Below are 19,925 nucleotides of genomic sequence, written 5' to 3'. Positions count from 1 at the left end.
TTATTTGGCAGAAATAGTCTGACAGTCCAAGATCTTTTACAGCTACATCAACCTTTCCCTGTCGATATTTGTGGCCACCTGGCCAATTATTGATGCAGTCGTTGTACTAGTTTTTGATACACTATTTATCAACAGGGACATGCCAAAACAATGATGAATATTTCTGATATTTATGTCTCCATAAAAATTATATTGACTTTTGTACTTATGACTTCATCTAGAACTTCTGTTGATTCTTTGTAAAACGTGTCCACACTAGGATATCGATACACACATAAAACGGTTGATTTCTTGATGTTACCAAGCCCTGTTGATTCAGTAGCTGATATTTCACACCAGTCTTACCTTCCTAGTCCTGTTAAGCCATGCCTAGTGAAGCCCCATCTATTGATCGTCCCGACAGGCACCAGAGCAGCATTCGCCAAGTCGGCTGTCATCAGTGTCCTGTCTAACCCCAAATTAATCCGTCTCAGAGCTCCACTTTGGCGTGGCCGGTCATGACGCTGGAACAGCTCAACGAAGTGTACATTGGTGTCGCGAGTTACGGAAGCTAATTCGTTTAGGTCACTATCTGTGTTATATGCCACATCCCTGTCCAAACTGTTTCGCGCCGCAGCCACTATCGCTATATGGTCCTCTTCTGAAAAATCTTTATGTAAAGACCTTAAGTGCTCTATCACATGCCGTAGAGCTGCATTTGGTTTGAAGATGCTGGTGGCCCGGTGCACTGCACGTAAACTTTCCTGTATCTGAGAGCTCACACTTAGGCTATTACTTAACAGCAGCGCTTTCATCTTGCCAACACCCTGCGCATTGCTAGGCTCCCTGATATCGGCTGAAGTGTGCTGCACATTTCCTGCTCTTAGTGCCGCCTGAGACTCTTCTCCACGTAACTCTGGCAGCGTGTAACGCCACGTTCATGCGATCTGAGGAGAGAAGGAAATACGAAAAGTCTTTCACATCAAATAATGTCCAAACTCGGACTGATTCGTTAGTGAATCGAGATTTCAGATCACGTAAAATGTCCGTGAGAGCGAAAAATATATTGAATTTTTCCATAACAAATGTTTTACGAAAAATTTCTTTCTCTCGCGCTGTAAATAAGTAATGAGAACAGAATATATTACCTTTGGAGTTAACTGGTTTGGTTACAAATCCTATGACCCTAGAATGTAAAATTATAAGTGCGCTAATATCTGTTCGCACTGGCTAATCGTACTTCGTCAAGATAAAACAAGTAGGTACTTTGTAATAAATACAAATAGTAATTACCTCAGCGAGATGGCCGCAATGGCGACCAAGCCGGATAATGCTGATCACAGAAATTCACCACTTGGTCCATGAGATGAGCTGTTAAAACGTAATGTTGACGGTAAAATGGAGAAGCACAATACAGTGAATTTTATTTATCGTTGCTTATTATTCAAGAAGAATTCTATGAACACTATGTCGGTACAGGTACAAACAAGGAGACCATAAGAAAGAACAGCTAACAAAAGAAGAATGAAAAACAGTTGACAAAAAATGACAGAGAGTCTCCCTTTAACTCATGGACATAAAAATTAAATCAGCGTTATTACCATTATGTTCAGTTCTTTCCTCGTTATAAAAGTATTGTTTTCTGTTCAATACAGCACCACTGTCCCTTCAAGGTAAGTTATACAGGCTAAGAAAGAAAACAATAATTGTGATGTTTCAAGTGGTAGGTACCTGTTTCTACTGTCTTCTTCTTATCTTACAACTAACTGTCATTTCCCAACCACACTCCTCTCCTTTATCCCCCTTGATTCTAATCAGTTTCTTCATTGCTTTCGCCAACTGTGCCTGAAGGGCACAGATTTCCTTTCCTGTTCGTCAATCAAAATGTTCCTACTGCAAATTCTGCAGTTCCAGGAGAGAGCCTCTTCTATTTTCTCCACATTCTGCCCACTACATCCCCTCCCCCTCTGCTCCACTGAAAATATTTTCTACAAGATTGGTAACAAATGCCCATCCTCATTACCCCATGACAGCTCCCACATTACCTCCTCATGGTCATTTTGAAACTAAAAAGTATAACTTTAAAGACTGTATAAAGTGTTCATGAAGGACGCGACATTGGCTGCATGTAAGCAAAATCGATACTAAAAGTGTTTTATGCTGTTGCCACAGTTTTCGTACTTAATTGGTGGTTACTTTTTTTTTTAGAGAATCCTCGTTGCGAGGATTATTTGGTTAGGTTTTAAATGTTTATAGCTTTTACAGCTTTATAATTTGGGCGGCCCCCAATCGATGGAATTCATGGTAAATTGAGCTTGACTAAAATCGCAAACAGCTGTTAATTGGTCATTTATTCACCTGATGTTTCGCTGCGTTAAAGCAGCTTCTTCAACTGGTTCGACGTAGAAAGGAAAGCATCCTTGTAAGCCATGTTATTAAAAAATTAAGTAAGAACAGCCAATGAAAATAAACTCTAGTAACAAGTACTTACAGTAGCGTCACATAGGTTACTATGATTAACATATAATAAAAGAAGCATAAAATTAGATACCATCAATGAAGTGTCTATCTGAGAAACGGAACCCATTAACCAGGCCCGTTAATACAAAGATAAAAACCCTCAGAAGGAAAAATTAAATTTCCTATACTGGTATATTTGGATATCCACGTTACGTTAGGCGGCCCAGTAATCTGTTCTTCTGGTTTCCTAGTTTGCCATTACAAATGAGGTCGTCTATTATTAGATGTTCACTCTCGGTTATGAAATATGTTTCATAACCTTACAAGGTTTTTACCCTAAACCCTTCATTTGCATGCAGTTTGCATATGGATGCTCATGTAGGCCCAACAGCTTAATTAACTTCTTGCTTCCAGATTTTTAATCTTGCATACCTTTTTCATTCTTGGGGGTTTCCATCTTTGTAGTAACGGTGTTGGTTAATGTACTCCGTTTGTAAGTATGTAATTTTATGTTTCTTGTCTTTCATTTTAATCGTAGTTATTACATTAACTCCGGTTCCTTTTGTCATAATGCCTCATCCTCTATTATGCCCGTTCCTATACTCTGCTGGTTATTATTTGTTGGCTACTCCTCCTCTTCATGGGCTGGGATTCTGTGAGTACAAAAGTTGGAGAACCCTCCGTGTGCTAATCTGTGACACACTATTGTAAGTACTTTGTGTTTATTTTTGTAGGCTGTTCTTAATTAATATTTATTAAATATTTTAATTATATTGACTACAAGCATGTCATCTTTTCTATATAGAGCCACCTAAGGATGCTGCTTAAACGCAGCAAAACTGATCTTGAATAAATCATCAATTAACAGCTGTTTGCGGTTTTATTCAAGTTCGGTTTATGACTCGTAAAATTTAGTTCTAGAGTGCATCTAACTAGTAAGCGATACGAAATGTGTTCCGAAATATGACAAGAAACGTTTAATTACACTTTCATGGGGAGAATAGACACTACCGAAACTAGCAGCAACCTTGTTTCAATGAAATTTTTACTATTAAGAAAACTGAAAAAGAATTTTCAATTATCATGTCGCGCAAAATTTTGCCCTACTTCATGACTGTCGAGATTTCAAGTAACACAAATTGTTTTGAAGGAGAAGCACAATGGAAACATTGTACTTTGTGTTTATTTTTGTTGGCTGTTCTTAATTAATATTTATTAAATATTTTAATTATACTGATTACAAGGATGTCATCTTTTCTATATAGAGCCACCTAAGGATGCTGCTTAAACGCAGCAAAACTGATCTTGAATAAATCATCAATTAACAGCTGTTTGCGGTTTTGTTCAAGTTCGGTTTATGACTCGGAAAATTTAGTTCTAGATTGCATCTAACTAGTAAACAATATGAAATGTGTTCCGAAATATGACAAGAAACGTTTAATTACACTTTCATGGGGAGAATAGACACTACCGAAACTAGCAGCAACCTTGTTTCAATGAAATTTTTACTATTAAGAAAACTGAAAAAGAATTTTCAGTTATCATGTCACGCAAAATTTTGCCCTACTTCGTGATTGTCGAGATTTCAAATAAGACGAATTGTTTTGAAGGAAAAGCACAATGGAAACAGTAAATATTCACTTGTGTAATAAGAACAACCAGTGTAGTAAGTATAGAAAAAAAATTTAAATTAACATCATTTACTCTTAAATAAGCACTTTTTGTAGAGGAATCATACCTTTCTATCTTACTCGGCAGCGTCTTGGATGCAGTTTTCACAGTATTCTGGAGTTTCTTGCCATCGCGACTAGTTCAAGAATATTACATGTGAACTGTAAATTGGCGACGTACTCTAACGGGTACTGCCAATATGTAGGTGTAATTTCGAGACCAATCTGCATATTGATCATTGCTGATTGCGATGTATTTTTGACTTGCCGGCCTTTCTCGAGACGTGACACGCGGTGTGCTCACAACGGTGGCTGTAGCTGCCGTAGCGCGCAGATGGCTCGTGTAACGCAGGGTCTACTGAAAGCATCAGAAGAAATGCGTGCTTCCGCGTTGGTCTCTGTCCTCCGTAATTAAGCCTGAAACGTCGAACGATCGTATTTTACGATTAGGCGCGGTGACGAGCGACGTCGGAAGCAGAGACGTTATCTCTCGCTTTCTGTCCAAATTACGGGAAATTAATAAGCACGGGTTGCTCACGAGAAACAACTGCAGAGCTAAAGAAAATTATCAGGCGAAAAAACTTAAATTAGGAACCTTTCTTCGGCGATCAAACATGAACTAACTGTTTTTCCAGTCGATTCGTCTCGTATTTTACGTCTAGAAGCGTTTTAGACAGTTGAGGTCAGATGTATGCTGCTTCTAGATTCAATGGTGAGGGTAAAAACAGTTGTAGACTGTCGTGAAAATCCTATACAAATCTGTGAAAGTGTTAGAACTACTAGTGAACAGCATTTGCAACTCCATCTCTGCCAGTCTGTTGGAGAGAAATTTGCGCAATGAGATCTGCGTGCTCTGGTGTAGCTAATAAAAGTTCATACTAGCGTGAGGTGTATTCGCTAAACGAGTAACAGGGAAACGCGTAAAAAGTTCTCTGTTATACTGTATATTTCAACTAGTCATAAAGAACAGTGTAAACTTCGACATTTTTCATAGTTTAATTCGTACCACAAATGATATAAAAGCCATCCTGTTTCAACAAATGCGCGGTGCTAAGCCCCCTTTTCTAGACGACTGTGTCTTGTTTCCGATATTTTATTATCTCATGCCATTAGAGGAGATGTTTGTAGAGTATAGAACGCTGTGAGCCCATTTACGATACGATTAATTACAGTTTATCGAAGAACTGCACACATGGTGGAACACAAAACGGGGACGAATGCTTTAATAACCTCATTTAGAAAAGACGCCCAAAGACTTGTCATGCTTGCCTGGTGTTCAATGATGGTAACACTGGAAAAATCAAAACCCTTACGAAACTAAGATTCACTGAAGCCGGCCTCTGTGGCCGAGCGGTTCTAGGCGCTTCAGTCGGGAACCACGCTGCTGCTACTGTCGCAGGTTCGAAGCCTGCCTCGGGCGTGGATATGTGTGATGTCCTTAGGTTAGTTAGGTTTAAGTAGTTCTAAGTCTAGGGGACTGATGATCTCAGATGTTAAATCCCATAGTGCTTAGAGCCATTTGAACCATTTTTTTTAGCTTCACTGAAAACCGATTCAAGAAGATTGATGATATGCATATCGCTAACTCTGAAATGCCTGTGAATGATATTGCCAAAAGGTCACGCCACAAGGATCAGACTAGAAGAAAGAGCTACATGAGGACCAGAATGACCAATCCTATGGCTATGGCCTGCATTAAGGTACTTGGTTCCGAGATAAATTCTAGTAAAATCTTTTTATGTATTTCCTGCAACTTTCATTTTTCAGTATAAGGGACATTTCCTGATGAACCATTGCCGATTAAAAAATGAAACTTGCAACAAATTTTGTGGACTTAGGTGACAAAATTCGTGAGATACCCCCTAATACTGTGTCGGACCTCCTCGTGCCCGGAGTAGTGAGGCATCTCGACGTGGCATGGACCCAATAAGTCGTTGGAAGTGCCCTGCAGAAATAGTGAGCCACGTTGTATCTATAGCCGTCTATAACTGCGAAAGTGTTATTGGTGCAGGATTTTGTGCACCAACTGACAAGTCGATTATCCGAGATCGGTGCCGCGCGATCTGGGTGGCCAAATCATTCGCTCGAAATGTCCACAATGTTCTTCAAACCAGTGGCGGAATTGTCGCCCGGTGCATGGCGCATTGTCATTTAGATAAAATTCCATCGTTGTTTGCTGCAAATGGTTTCCAAATAGCCGATCATAACCATTTACAGTTAATGATCGGTTCAGCTCGATTATAGGACCCAGTCCATTGCACGCACACACAGCACACACCATTATGGAACCACCGCCAGCTTGCACAGTGTCTGCGCCACACTCGAGCTAACTATCAGCTCTTACCAAGCGAAATCGGGACTCATCTGACCGTGCCGCGGATGTCCAGTCGTCTAGGATCCTACTGACAACGTCAGGAGCCCAGGAGAGGCATCGCAGGCTGTTAGAAAAGGCACTCGCATCGGTCGTCCGCTGCCATAGCCCATTAACGTCAAATTTCACCGTGCTGTCCTAACGAATGCGTTCGTCGTACATCCCACATTGATTTCTGTGGTTATTTCACAAAGTGCTGCTTGTATGTTGGCACTGACAACTCTACGCAAACACCGCTGCTCTCGGTCGTTGTCTGCGACGAGAGTAATGCCTGAAATTTGGTATTTTCGGTACACTCTTGACAGTGTGGATCTCAGACTATCGAGTTCCCTAACGATTTTCGATATGGAATATTCTGTGCTTCTAACTGTAACTGCCATTCCGCGTTCAAAGTCTGATAATACCCGTCGCACTGCCATAATCACGTCGGACACTTTTTTACATTAACCACCTGAATACAAATGACAACTGCATCAATGCATTGCCCTTTTATACCTTCTGTAAGTGATACTACCGCCAGATGTATAAGTACATATCGCTATCCCCTGACTTCCGTCACCTCAGCTTGTACACTATAACACAACTACCTGTGGTACAAAGTTTTTCAAATTGTCAAATTTATTTCAATTTTTGTGTAACAAAAAGTGCTGTATATCGTACATATAAATTTATAAAATTATTGGAAGATATACAAGGCTTATATTAAAAACACTTATAGACAGATTTCTTTATCTAATTACTAAGAATCACCTACCACGTTTTGAAACTGATAATTAAAGTAACGTTTGAGGAAATGTTCTTCATGTAGTAGTATAAGTTCTAAAAATTTCCAGCGATATCTTGATCAAAAAATCCAGCCTATAGCCAAAAACGTAATGACAAGATGTACAAAATGTGGTTCAATAAAAGTTTGATTAGTTTATATGTACCCCTGTACTTTCTCATACATCACCCCTTAATCGGCCTTTGGCTTCTAAGTAAAAAATTTTACATGGATGCAATCTAAATGAGTGTTCATGTGTCCTGTATGCTTTACTCTCAGCATAATCTCCTGGGTCTAGAAAAGTACATCTACATGATCACTCCGCAATTCACATTTAAGTGCCTGGCAGAGGGGTCATCGAACCACAATCATACTATCTCTCTACCATTCCACTCCCGAAGCCGGCCGGTGTGGCCGTGCGGTTCTAAGCGCTTCAGTTTGGAACCGCGTGACCGCTACGGTCGCAGGTTCGAATTCTGCCTCGGGCATGGATGTGTGTGATGTCCTTAGGTTAGTTAGGTTTAAGTAGTTCTAAGTTCTAGTGGACTGATGACCTCAGTAGTTAAGTCCCACAGTGCTCAGAGCCATTTGAACCATTTGAACCACTCCCGAACAGCGCGTGGGAAAAACGAACACCTAAACCTTTCTGTTAGAGCTCTGATTTGTCTTATTTTATTTTGATGATCATTCCTACCTATGTAGGTTGGGCTCAACAAAATATTTTCGCATTCGGAAGAGAAAGTTGGTGACTGAAATTTCGTAAATAGATCTCGCCGCGACGAAAAACGTCTTTGCTTTAATGACTTCCATCCCAACTCGCGTATCATATCTGCTACACTCTCTCCCCTATTACGTGATAATACAAAACGAGCTGCCCTTTTTTGCACCCTTTCGATGTCCTCCGTCAGTCCCACCTGGTAAGGATCCCACACCGCGCAGCAATATTCTAACAGAGGACGAACGAGTGTAGTGTAAGTTGTCTCTTTAGTGGACTTGTTGCATCTTCTAAGTGTCCTGCCAATGAAACGCAACCTTTGGCTCGCCTTCCCCACAATATTATCTATGTGGTCTTTCCAACTGAAGTTGTTCGTAATTTTAACACCCAGGTACTTAGTTGAATTGACAGCCTTGAGAATTTTACTATTTATCGAGTAATCAAATTCCAACGGATTTCTTTTGGAACTCATGTGGATCACCTCACACTTTTCGTTATTTAGCGTCAACTGCCACCTGCCACACCATACAGCAATCTTTTCTAAATCGCTTTGCAACTGATACTGGTCTTCGGAAGACCTTACTAGACGGTAAATTACAGCATCATCTGCGAACAACCTAAGAGAACTACTCAGATTGTCATTTATATAGATCAAGAACAGCAGAGGTCCCAGGACGCTTCCCTGGGGAACACCTGATATCACTTCAGTTTTACTCGATGATTTGCCGTCTATTACTACGAACTGCGACCTTCCTGACAGGAAATCACGAATCCAGTCGCACAACAGACACGATACCCCGTAGGCCCGCAGCTTGATTAGAAGTCGCTTGTGAGGGACGGTGTCAAAAGCTTTCCGGAAATCTAGAAATACGGAATCAACTTGAGATCCCCTGTCGATAGCGGCCATTACTTCGTGCGAATAAAGAGCTAGCTGCGTTGCACAAGAACGATGTTTTCTGAAACCATGCTGATTACGTATCAATAGATCGTTCCCATCGAGGTGATTCATAATGTTTGAATACAGTATATGCTCCATAACCCTACTGCAAACCGACGTCAATGATATAGGTCGGTTCTTCATTTCCACCAAATTCTTGGTCTTCTTCTGAAGAAACGTTGACGATTACTGTTTCTGTTCAATCCACAACTTCCGAAAACACAACCATAGATTTTCAATTAGCCGAAACTAAGTCGGATTAAAGTAGACTTTAAAATTGGACTTTTACTTAATGAAACGGGATTGCAAATTTGCTTACCATATACTTACATTACAAGAAAACAGTTTAGATTGGAACCCACAAATGAAGTTCGACGGAGAAAATTCAGCACTACATCCGACATTTGTGTCAGAGTGAACAAAACATTTACTGACAATGTCGTCGACTTAGAAATTCGTAATGCCCCTGTTAAATTAGTTCACTACCAACCTAGGCAAACAAATCTTTCATTGATATAGTAGTTTATAAATATCTTCGCAGTTATCCTGCCCACTCCTAAGTTCTTTTTAGGTGATTAACTTCGTGCTTAAGCACAAAAATTTTCCTAGATAGGCCATACCTTGTGTGCACACCATGTCTTCCTCATATCATGACCAATGAGTACTTCATAAATGTTAAGACAGTCGATCTAATTACGTTCTGCACAGGGTAACATATACGCCCTTTTCCTCAGCTATACCTTTTATTTCACTTTACTAGTAAATTCAAGGTCAGGAGTTAAGTTCGCATCTTGTCCCAACAAGTAACTGTCATACAGTTTATGCGCAGGCGCAAGGTATTGTGTCTGTCTAGACGGGCCTCATGACGCTACGGTCAGTTCCAGTGCAGCACTCGTGGCTGCCGCATCGCGGTCGTAAAGTGGGGTTGAGGCAGTTTCAGGTACGTTTTTACAGTCTGACGATAATTTATGGATTTGCAGTTTTAAATTGACGATGTCCACTATGGACAAACGGTAGTTATTGTTATTCTGAAGAAGGTTGGGTTATCCCGACTGAAACCTAGGTAAATTCTAGGTAAACGGTGCAACTGAGGCTGTTGATTATTAAAATTAAAAGCAGTCTGTCTTCCGAGACAATAGCATAGAACTTTTCCGGAAGTTCGGTTTCTACTCACCCCTATTTTACTGCATATAATCAACTTCTTCAACAACACATAAAAGCCTCAAGTACAACTAAAGGTCAGTGCGCTGCTTATTTTTAAACATTCGTTACCTGAGTTATTCGTCACATCGCGCTACATCTCCTTCGCGGCCGCGACCTACCTGTACAAGCGTCTACAAACCTCCCTCCCTTGTATGGAAAGCTGTCATGACTGAACGAAAACAGCTGATGATAATTTAATGGTGAACAACAGTATTTAGCTCGTATGCTCTTTTACCTGTACTCAGTGATATTTACCGAACAGCTTAGACGCACCATGTGTATCTGTCAAGTCATACTTGTACGATCACAAGATGTTTTATCCAGACTGAGCACTGTGGGATTTGTGCTGTGCAGAGCGCCTGCGGCCAAGCAACTCCCGGACCATCAGCCACCGAGGGCCCTCCAGCGCCCTCTGGGTCAGCGCCGCCTCATTAGCGCAGACGACGACCGCGGCGGCGGGGGCGGCGGCGGGGGCGGCCGGAGTCGTGCAGCGGGCGCCGCCTCCACTCTCCGCTCCGTCCTGGTCACCGCACACCATCTGACGTCACCATCAGGTGTATCAGGCGAGAATGGCAGGGATATCACCGACGGTACGGCGCACTCCTGTACGAAGTTCGTTCCGTCCCACAAATATAATTGCATTGCGAGTTCCGAGGCGTAAGTGAAATTTGTGTTTGTGTGAAGCTTATAGGTACGAGGGTCACTCCAAAAGAAATGCACAGTATTTTTTAAAAAATCCATCTTTTATTCTACATGTTTGAAAGTTTTACAGTGTGTAGATACATCCTTTAGGAAAAATATTTTCATTTCTCCACATAATTTTCATCCCTCTCAGCTGCCTTATGCCATCTTGGAACCAGCGCCTGTATACCCGCACGGTGAAATTCTGCACCAACCTGTTGGAGCCACTGTTTGGCAGCGTGCACATGGGAATCATCATCTTCAAACCTTGTTCCACGAAGAGAGTCTTTCAGTTTCGCAACATGGAGCCAGGTCAGGACTGTAAGGCGGGTGTTTCAGTGTTGTCCATCCGAGTTTTGTGATCGCTTCCATGGTTTTTTGACTGACATGTGACCCTGTTTTTTCGCGCAACAGCAAAATATCCTGCTTTTGCCGATGTGGTCGAACACGACTCAGTCGAGCTTGAAGGTTCTTCATTGTCGTCACATATGCATAAGAATTTATGGTGGTTCCACTTGGCATGATGTCCACAACCAAGAGTCCTTCGGAATCTAAAAACACCATAGCCATAACTCTTCCAGCAGAAAGTGTGGTTTTGAATTTTTTTTCTTGGGTGAATTTGCATGATGCCACTCCATTGATTGCCTCTTCGTCCCTGGTGAAAAATGATGGAGCCATGTTACATCACCTGTCACAATTCTTCCAAGAAATTTATCTCCAGCATTCTCGTACTGTTCCAAAAGTGCGCTGCATACCGTTTTTCTTGTTTCTTTGTTAGCCACTGTCAACATCCTCGGAACCCACCTGGCACAAACCTTTTTTAACGTCAACGCTTTCAGTATTTTGCAAACACTTCTTTTCCCTATCCCAACGTAACGTGACAATTCGTTCACTGTGAGGCGTCTGTCAGCAGTCACCAATTCGTTAACTCTCTGCACTTTGTCTGGAGTGTGTGCAGTACCAGGCCTGCCGCTGCGAGGACAATCCTCAATATTGCCGTGCCCGCTTTCATCACGTAACCTGCTTGCCAACCGACTAATTGTAATGCGATCGACAGCAGCATCTCCATACACCTTTTTCGACCTCTTGTGGATGCTTCCCACTGTCTCGTTTTCACAGCACAGGAAGTCTATGACAGCACGTTGCTTCTGACGATTGTCAACTGTAGCAGCCATCTTGAAGACATGCTATGACGGCGCCACTCACGGGAACAAGTTGAACTAAGTTTGAAAACAGGCGGGAAGAATGTATCTACTCACTGTAAAACTTTCACACGTGCAGAATGAAAACTGTATTTTTACAAAAATAGTGTGCATTTCTTTTGGAGTGAACCTCGTATATTAAAACTGTGTGCCTGACCAGGATTCGAAGCCGGAACTTTTGCCTTTCGTGGGCAAGTGCTCTACCAACAGAGCTAACCGAACACGACTCACGACCCCTATGAAAGGTAGGAGACGAGGTACTGGCGGAAGTAAAGCTATGAGGAGGAGTCGTGCTTCGGCATTTTAGTTGGCAGAGCACTTGGCCTGCGAAAGACAAAGAGCGTAGAGGCTTTCCATGTTTTGCCGATACAACCAAAAGTATTTGACATCTTACCATCAGTCAGCAGTAAATGAAGTCATGTTCCTCTTATGCCTGCAGAAGCTTTTATTCCGGTACTGAGATTTCTGATTTACGCCAGTGCCTAGCATAAATAATAATTGATGCCGTCTCACTGCACAGATATAAGTAACGTTGCCATTATAGGGCTGTATCCCATTTCACAGCATTAGAAAAAAACAGTTGGGATCAGCATTAGAAAAAAACAGTTGGGATCGCTCGCGTAAGTGACACAGTGTCTAAACCTGTGGTAATCACATGCAGGTTGAGTAAAGACAATTTTATGTGTTCAGCCTGTTACGCAAATAACTGATACAATAAAAAAAGCCGGCCGGAGTGGTCGAGCGTTTCTAGGCGCTACAGTCTGGAACCGCGCGACCGCTACGGTCGCAGGTTCGAATCGTGCCTCGGGCATGGATGTGTGTGATGTCCTTAGGTTAGTTAGGTTAAGTAGTTCTAAGTTCTAGGGGAGTGATGACCTCAGCAGTTAAGTCCCATAGTGCTCATAGCCATTTGAACCAATAAAAAAAGGATATGTTTACTTGCTTTTAATGTTTTAATTTGCGTGTGGAATACTGTTGACGTGTTTCACTTTTTTGGTCTACCTCGGCATGTCTTAATTTTTACTTCAATCGAGTGGAAAAACTTCTACACTTAAACCCACGTACTTTCTACAACTTTTACACTTAAATAACACTACCTGTATTTTTTTTAATACCAGTAGCCTTGTGGTAAGATTTGGCTAGGTAAAACTTGAGCCAGAACATCTTCGTATGGGGTTTCATACATAATCTATTTTACATTAATTACAACCGAAGTAACATCTAATGCTGCAGCTATAACTAATTTCTCGGGCATAGTGCGATTTGGCAAAACTTCGAGCGACCATAATTCTATGCAGATAATGTTACTCCACTATTTCCAGCAATTAACGAATTTATATTAAACTAATTTGCAATTGCGCCTGCTACTATTGCAGAAGTGATTTATACAACGCGCACAACACTTCACTGATCTCGCACTCTTTCTAAGTCACTTGTAAACCTATATTCATGTATTTAGTTGTGACCACTGTCACTCGCATTTCTCATCACGACCCACTTCCTCAGCATCGGAATTAATGACACTCATGTATTCGCACGTCCCCCCCCCCTCCCCCCCGCCACTGTTATCTTGAGTCTCACTGGCACCCTCCGCACTCTTAACATCTCTCAGATTTGCGTGTGCCTCTTTCTGTTGTTAATATCTTCTCTGAACTTGTATATATGAAGATGGTATCTGTTCTTTCGGACATTTCCGAAAGAACAGATACCATCTTCATATATATATATATATATATGGCTCACCGGCCATTTGACCATGTTCTTCTGTGCGGATGCACAAACGGTGCTCGAACTCTTACGGGAATCGACAAAAAGCCGCCAGTAATGAGTACAATGGGCAGGGGCACTATGAATATAGTGCGGGACAATAAATTGGGAATATGGGTCTCACAGGAGGTGTACCAGACATAAATCCCTGCAGTCGCATTATCCTCTGTGTCCTCGGTGGCTCGGATGGATAGAGTGTCTGCCATGTAAGCAGGAGATCCCGGGGTTCGAGTCCCGGTCGGGGCACACATTTTCAACTGTCCCCGTTGACTTATATCAACGACTGTATGCAGTTAGGGGTATTCATTTCATTGCAATAAACCTTCTCTTAACCTTCTGGTTCGCAGGAGCGCTTCTGTTAAGTTTGGAAGGTAGGAGACGAGGTACTGGCAGAAGTAAAGCTGTGAGGACGGGGCGTGAGTCGTGGTTGGGTAGCTCAGTTGGTAGAGCACTTGCCCGCGAAAGGCAAAGGTCCCGAGTTCGAGTCTCGGTCCGGCACACAGCTTTAATCTGCCAGGAAGTTTCTTCTCTTAACTTGTTTGTTACAAAGGCTCACTGGCACAAATGTGTCGGTATTTGTAATTAAAACGGGTGCTTCGTCCTGACAGAGTTGTTCATTATATATATATATATATATATATATATATATATATATATATATATATATATATATATATATATATAATGAAAATTGAAGCGGTCTTACATGTATGTGTGTATGTTTGTTCCACATCACCTTCTAAACCCCTGGACCGATTTCAACCAAACTTGGTACCCGTATCACTGGCTGTCTGTAAGGAATCGCCGTAAGGCCGAGAACCATTTACGTATCGAAGGGGTTGGGAAGGGCTTGAAAAAGCATTGTAGTCCTCGATGCCAGAATACCCAGACTATATTCATCCGGTGTTGTAAGCTTCAAAATGGTTCAAATGGCTCTGAGCACTATGGGACTCAACTTCCGAGGTCATCAGTCCCCTAGAACTTAGAACTACTTAAACCTAACTAACCTAAAGACATCACACACATCCATGCCCGAGGCAGGATTCGAACCTGCGACCGTAGCGGTCGCGCGGTTCCAGACTGTATCGTCTAGAACCGCTCGGCCACCCCGGCCGGCGGTATTGTGAGGCACTTTACACATAATTTCAAACCTTTACAAAACTTTTTCTCGCTTACTACATTTTCGATGTTCACCCAGCAAAACCGCCGCATGAACAATGACGTTTTAATGTAATATCCTTCACTATTAACTGTATTCCCGACACATTTTGCAGACGTTATTAACGTATACCACTGAATGTTCCTGCAAAAATATGTCATTATTCGTCACACAGTTCAGGAGATATGTGGTCATCAAAATTAACATGCGTGCAACGCATTTCTCATCTACCTACTAAATTACACCATTGTGCAAAATATAGTTCAGGAGATACGGCATGATTAACAATGAGCTGCATGAAAACGAAACTGCAGGGCGAAATTAGATGGAGATACAGTTGAAATGTGTTAAATGTATGTGACGTGTGCGTACATGGGGAATCCCTGGATAGAAACATAAACGGTGCAGTAAGAACCAGCAACTCCTATTGGGGCAGCGGTGATGCTGTGCAGAGGGAAGGGTAGAGGAGATGGACAGACAGAGAGGTGGAAGGAAGAGACGGACAGAGAGAGGGTGGTGGAGGAGGTAGACAGAAGGAGGGGAAGGAGATGGACAGAGGGAGGGAGTACGAGATGGAAAGGAAGATGGGAGAGGAGTAGATGGACAGAGAGAGGGCGAAGGAGGAGATGGACTTAGAGGGGTTGAGGAAGGACAGAAGTGGAGGAGGAAATGGACAGAGGGGAAGGAACGAACGGACGAAGGTGGGAGGAGCAAGTGGACACAGAGAGGAGGAGGCGATGGACAGAGAGAGGGGGAAGAAGAGATGAACTAATAGAAGATTGGAATAAATTCATTTCCTGGCAATACCGGGTACTGAGCTAAATTCATGTATGAACCGCGAAGAGGTGAAACTGAGAGATCTGTAAGAACATTTCAAGAGCGTAAATGAAACAGTCGCATTACAATTTAATGTGTCATGGCCGTTAAGGAATTAACGGTGTTGCCGAAAAGCTAAATAAAAGTAACAGAGCACAGTGATATCTTTAGAATATTCTGCACGTTGGGGTGTTTAAACGAGGGTGTTGGTAACAACGCGAGGAGTCAGCGGTCTCATTTTAGTTCTACTGCGACTAGTGAGTCTGCGAACTGCGGGGCGGTGTCAGCTGCCGCAGGTCCAATGTGGGTCTGCGGTAAGACGGGGAGGCACGCGCTCCGAGGAAACGCGTGTCTTCCCTGCCAGCAACCTAGCGCTCGGCCAACCAGGAGGCTCCCGTTAGAGTGGTCCTGTTCATTCAGTAAGCGAACTGTTGTAATCCACCAAACCTACCACTCACACACCTACATTTATGCTCCGCAAGCCACCCAACGGTGTGTGGCGGAAGACACTTTACGTGCCACTGTCATTACCTCCCTTTCCTGTTCCAGTCGCTTATGGTTCGCGGGATGAACGACTGCCGGAAATCCTCCGTGCGCGCTAGAATCTCTCTAATTTTACATTCGTGATCTCCTCGGGAGGTATAATTAGGGGAAAGCAATATATTCGATACCTCATCCAGAAACGCACCCTCTCGAAACCTGGATAGCAAGCTACACCGCGATGCAGAGCGCCTCTCTTGCAGAGTCTGCCACTTGAGTTTGCTAAACATCTCCGCAACGCTATCACGCTTACCAAATAACCCTGTGACGAAACGCGCCGCTCTTCTTTGGATCTTCTCTATCTCCTCTGTCAACCCGACCTGGTACCGATCCCACACACATGAGCAATACTCAAGTATAGGTCGAACGAGTATTTCGTAAGCCACCTCATGAAATGTTTTCTTGTCTCGTCACTGTTCGTATTAATCGCTGTCAAAGTACTGGTTATTAATACGTACAGTGAGGTGATACGCAAACACTTAATCTTTACCATATGTTGTGAGTGCCTATAGCAGATCTGTCGAGTACTACAGGCCAAGTTGGTGTACATAGAAAACTCTGCTCTCGTGGGGACCTCGTCGCAGTTCCTTGACGGAAACTACCTTTCAATATTTTTACTTCTTCTTTTAAAAACTGTGCTACGAATCACGTAGTCATGGGGTGCTTCCTCCCATAAGTTCGGATCTTTGGAACTTACGCTTCGTTCCCCTTAGGTACGGCCTTTAACTTGGCGGTCCGACACACACCCACCCACACACACACACACACACACACACACACACACACACACACTCCTACCTTGTCGATCAGTCTATCAGTGAAAACCGTATCAAAATCCCTAAAGTATTCTCTTAGATTAGCCTTCATATACAGACAGGAAACCACAGCGGGTGACTTTAATTTAGTAAAACGCATTTCTGTAGATGTAAATCTTGAGCATCCTCCTACCTTTGGTCTTTTATATATTTAGTAGACTGTGTAGTGATCCAACTTGTTTTCTTCTAATGCAACTTATTCGCAAATTATTTTCCTACCCTGCCTAAATGCCTGTAACTCTTGCTTTTGGTAAGTCTTACATTGCCGAGTAGACTTCTCTCTATGGAAACGCTCCATGTTCCCGCCTCCAAAGAATTTTATGGCCTTAAACGCCACTCAGTTACTTCACTGCATCAAAGGCCTTTGGATACCAAATCGGCGCAGAACGTAAGATTTTCAGACTCAGAATCGTGAGTTTACAGTCAGAGTACCACGAAGTACAATATCTGTGCTAAACTAAACATAGTTTCCTTCTGTTATGTAAGAGATACATCTATCACAGCTGCCAATGGATCATCGGGCTGTTTGTTCTGCAAGCAGCAACCAGATGATGAAATCCGAAGCGTGCTTGGTGCTCTCCCTACGTGTCGAGTGCGTTAGCCACAAAGCTTTCACAGTAACGTGATAGGCAGGGAAAATTTTTTTTAAAGAAGATTCCAGGATAGTTGCTAAATATCGTCTGAGCGATCTTGCTCGGTCTTCTAACTGCCAATTCCAGCTTCACGTCAGACTTTCGACGTTACAAGTAGATTGATTTTGTACGCCTCAAACTTTCAAACTCAGTTTTGAGGCTTCCTGCACACAAAAAATCATCTTTTACCGTATTAAAACAGCAACTTTATACCAGCAGTGACTATTATTAGCAGTATACAGGGTTATTACAAATGATTGAAGCGATTTCACAGCTCTACAATAACTTTATTATTTGAGATATTTTCAAAATGCTTTGCACACACATACAAAAACTCAAAAAGTTTTTTTAGGCATTCACAAATGTTCGATATGTGCCCCTTTAGTGATTCGGCAGACATCAAGCCGATAATCAAGTTCCTCCCACACTCGGCGCAGCATGTCCCCATCAATGAGCTCGAAAGCATCGTTGATGCGAGCTCGCAGTTCTGGCACGTTTCTTGGTAGAGGAGGTTTAAACACTGAATCTTTCACATAACCCCACAGAAAGAAATCGCATGGGGTTCAGCCGGGAGAGCGTGGAGGCCATGGCATGAATTGCTGATCATGATCACCACCACGACCGATCCATCGGTTTTCCAATCTCCTGTTTAAGAAATGCCGAACATCATGATGGAAGTGCGGTGGAGCACCATCCTGTTGAAAGATGAAGTCAGCGCTGTCGGTCTCCAGTTGTGGCATGAGCCAATTTTCCGCGGGCTACGCGTGAAACTTGCCCGCACGCGTTCAAGCGTTTCTTCGCTCACTGCAGGCCGACCCGTTGATTTCCCCTTACAGAGGCATCCAGAAGCTTTAAACTGCGCATACCATCGCCGAATGGAGTTAGCAGTTGGTGGATCTTTGTTGAACTTCGTCCTGAAGTGTCGTTGCACTGTTATGACTGACTGATGTGAGTGCATTTCAAGCACATACGCTTTCTCGGCTCCTGTCGCCATTTTGTCTCACTGCGCTCTCGAGCGCTCTGACGGCAGAAACCTGAAGTGCGGCTTCAGCCGAACAAAACTTTATGAGTTTTTCTACGTATCTGTAGTGTGTCGTGACCGTATGTCAATGAATGGAGCTACAGTGAATTTATGAAATCGCTTCAATCATTTGTAATAGTCCTGTATATAAAGCGTGAAATCCATTGGGTTTCATTCTTTGGGTCCATACAAAGCTACATTTGGCTATTTTCGGATTAAAAATTGGAAAAAATTAATTTGGCTTTTGCAATTCCGCCATCTGCAAGACACAAGCTATACTCCGTATTTCGGCACTCAAAAATATTTTGGCATCTATGTATTTCTTAAAATTTATAACACATATTTGTTTACGCTCGCGTCTACATTTTTATTGTAGCTTACCTTAATGCCTGTAGTTTTACTTGCTGGGAGTATTTTATAGCAGCATTTTATGGAAATTATTTGACATTCAACAAAGTAAAAATAGATGTGTAGTGGCTTTAGATTTATTTTAAACGAAGACTTAATACAAATATGATAATTTCCACAAAACTATATGTAGTTGGCCTTGATGTATTTCCACGTTGTGGATGCTTGTAATGGCTCAGCAGATTAGGGAAACAAGATCCCCCAAGCAGAATTGATAATTGCCTAGGAAAATAAAAGGTCCGGCACACATTTCCAATGTGGCAGGAAGTTTCGTATCAGCTTACACTCCGCTGCAGAGTGGCATTTTCAGCCTGGAAACTGTTGTGTCTAGACAAGACGGCCTAGACACAATGAGAGGGAGCCGAATGGCACGCGCTTAAACTCACGCAGGCTGGCGTGAGGTCTGAAACAAGATACGTAATGAATGCTATAAAGAAAAGTACGTAGCTTCTGGAATACTTAACTTTAATCCACATTTGTAGAACATCGCTCTTGATGATACATTAATAGAATCTCAATATATACTGGTAATGGCGCCTTGCTAGGTCGTAGCAAATGTAGCTGAAGGCTATGCTAACTATCGTCTCGGCAAATGAGAGCGTAATTCTCAGTGAACCATGGCTAGCAACGTCGGCTGTACAACTGGGCTGAGTGCTAGGATCTGTCTCTAGACCTGCCGTGTGGCGGCACTCGGTCTGCAATTACTGACAGTGGCGACACGCGGGTCCGACGTATACTAGCGGACCGCGGCCGATTTTTAACCTAGCAAGTGAGGTGTCTGGCGGT

At 42.6% G+C, this 19,925-nt stretch overlaps 1 long non-coding RNA gene across 4 annotated transcripts in view; it reads left to right on the top strand.

The window, feature by feature from the left end:
• The window catches only part of LOC126100608 (uncharacterized), an 807,357-nt gene that overhangs the window by 578,780 nt on the left and 208,652 nt on the right, over positions 1–19,925 (top strand). For all 4 annotated transcript variants that reach the window (XR_007522189.1, XR_007522190.1, XR_007522187.1 and 1 more), the window contains one exon: positions 10,453–10,688. This is a non-coding gene — a long non-coding RNA (uncharacterized LOC126100608). The remainder of the gene's footprint in view (positions 1–10,452; positions 10,689–19,925) is intronic.

Source organism: Schistocerca cancellata, chromosome 9, assembly GCF_023864275.1.
Source record: "Schistocerca cancellata isolate TAMUIC-IGC-003103 chromosome 9, iqSchCanc2.1, whole genome shotgun sequence".
NCBI lineage: Eukaryota > Metazoa > Arthropoda > Insecta > Orthoptera > Acrididae > Schistocerca > Schistocerca cancellata.
The sequence above is the reverse complement of the archived record's forward strand: the minus strand, read 5'-3'. Positions and strand labels throughout refer to the sequence as shown.